Source organism: Nematolebias whitei, chromosome 6 (genome assembly GCF_014905685.2).
Source record: "Nematolebias whitei isolate Nwh7 chromosome 6, NemWhi1, whole genome shotgun sequence".
NCBI lineage: Eukaryota > Metazoa > Chordata > Actinopteri > Cyprinodontiformes > Rivulidae > Nematolebias > Nematolebias whitei.
The window spans coordinates 7398292-7400642 of record NC_056503.1 but is presented as its reverse complement, the minus strand read 5'-3'; positions in this window follow the sequence as shown (position 1 = coordinate 7400642).

Below are 2351 nucleotides of genomic sequence, written 5' to 3'. Positions count from 1 at the left end.
TGCTGGACATGGGCACCAGCGACCCCCATGACCCAAAATGGAAGAAGTGGGTAAAGATAATGGATGGATATCAATTGTGCGACTCATCCATGAATCAACCAATTGTGTGTCATGTCTAATCTTATTTTGAAAAACCGCGACAGAGCGAGTCTGCAATAAACAAACCGCAAAGTAGCGAGGGACTACAGTATACATATCATATATATGTGTGAATACACTAAAATAAACTACTACTTACTACTTGGCGGTTTTTCACTTATAGCGGGTCTTCAAGTTACGGATCCCCCGCAATAAACAAGGGACTACTGTGTTCAAAATATACTGAAGAAACCAAAACAAAGGAGTAAATATCAATAATCTCAAACAAATATTTTGCCTAAAGACAACTTCAAAATGATTTGTGTTTGTTTGCTAATTTATCAAAAAATACATTTGGGAAGGATCCAAGGGTACAGTTTTACACAAGGTTTCTGGCTTAACATAAAATAAAAAAGGATGTCAGAGCAACAAAAAAGTACAAAGCAAATTAAGTAACAAGGAGCACACTTATGGAAATGGCAGGAGAGCAAATAGTCTGACAGACTGACGAAGAGGTGAGAACTGGGAGTATGAACGAGGAACAAGTGGGTGCAGCTAGGCTCATTAGCAATTGAGGTGAGTAAAGAGAACTCACTGAGGTGATGTATCGAAAGAAGAAACAGGAAATCAACAACACGTAACACAGCAACATGATATAAATTTACAATAACAAAAATAATAGAACTTGGCAAACACAAAAGCCCAGAAGAAAGACACATGTGAGCTAAATTTATCATATCAGCTTCAAAACTTTAAAATTCTTTTTAAAGGGATTTTCTGATTCTTTCAGTCGGCAAAAAATTAATCAATACCACTCCATACGTCCTATCCCCAGTTAAATCCTCTGAACCATATGTAATGTTATACTATATACAGTAGATTAGAGTATGCATTTCATGAACTGATTATTTTTAAACAAAGAATATGCAAAATGACAGAGAGGACCCAACACTTGATGGCAAAGGTAAGTGCAGTTTATGGGGAAACGGAGATATTTATACAGGGGAATTGTCTGCAAGGAACAGGAGGTCAGGTAAGTATTGGATCTGTGGCGCAAGAGTTTTCAATAATTACTTATGCCAGTTTGTCTTACAAATCTTGGAGCGTGAAGATTGCAGAGGATTGGAGTACAGGTGAGTGAACGTAGGCGTGAAGCAGGGCAGAAACCAGAAGAGCAGCTTCCACATGTGGGACTGGTCTCAGGCTGTTCTGAGGACTCAAGAGGTAAATGGTTCCAGACAGACTCGAGGAGACTTGAGAAAGGTGAGTATTCACAGGGGTTGAAAAACAATGGAGCAGGTCTTGACAAGAACACAAGGAAAAGCACAGGTTAGTATTCTCAAGGAATTAAGTAACTTGTAGTAGTGGCTGTCACAAAGTACCTAAGGGCTTCAATGATCCAGCATTGAACTGCTGTCCCACAGGAGTTCAAGTACAGCAGCCCTCCATCAGAGGAGCAGGATCAGGAACAGCAGTGACTGGGTTGGCTTTGCCCACTCAGGAGCTGCAGAAGCAGGTAAGACACAAAGTGCATCTCCACAATGTCAACTATTTAAATAAACATTGAATTAACATCTGTATCTGCACTGGTAAAATCACAGCAGCATATGCTTTACTTTTACTGTATGCGTTGTCTTGTTCTCATTTTACTTTGACAGCCCACTGCTCCCACATTCTGTTCACCAGTTATATCCTTTAAAGTTCAATGCAAAGCCTTTTATTTTAATCAGATGTTACCTTTGTACCACTATAAATATACTAAGGGTCATCCACAAGGATGACGCTGCTTGACACCTCTGTCATTTTTGGCACAACTTAGAAGCACTAGAAACAAGGAGGAGGAGGGTTGGGACTTCATGGGGCCTCTTAGCAAGTATAACAACAAAAAAAGGAGTTCAAAAGTACAAGTAAACACAGAAGAGAGAAAATGAGCCTGAAGCTCTCTTTTTTTAAGGAACACTGTTTACTCTTTACTGGACACCACTAGATCCCACAAAACTCTTACATTCCTTCTTCTGTAGCCCTTTGTCTTACGTTAAATTTAATATTGGATGCTCAGTGTGACAAGATTTGCACATGATGTTACATTGTGTATCATGTCACCTTGCATGCCAGCACTGTAGTCAGTTTGGTCAAACCTTGAAAACAATATTAGATGTCAAACAACTAGAGTCAAAATCAAAAAAGCAGTTTGGGGAAGGTAGAGAAAATTTGTCAAGATTTTCAGGGGTGCAACTATGTTACTCCCAAAATGTGTATTTTATTTAGAAATG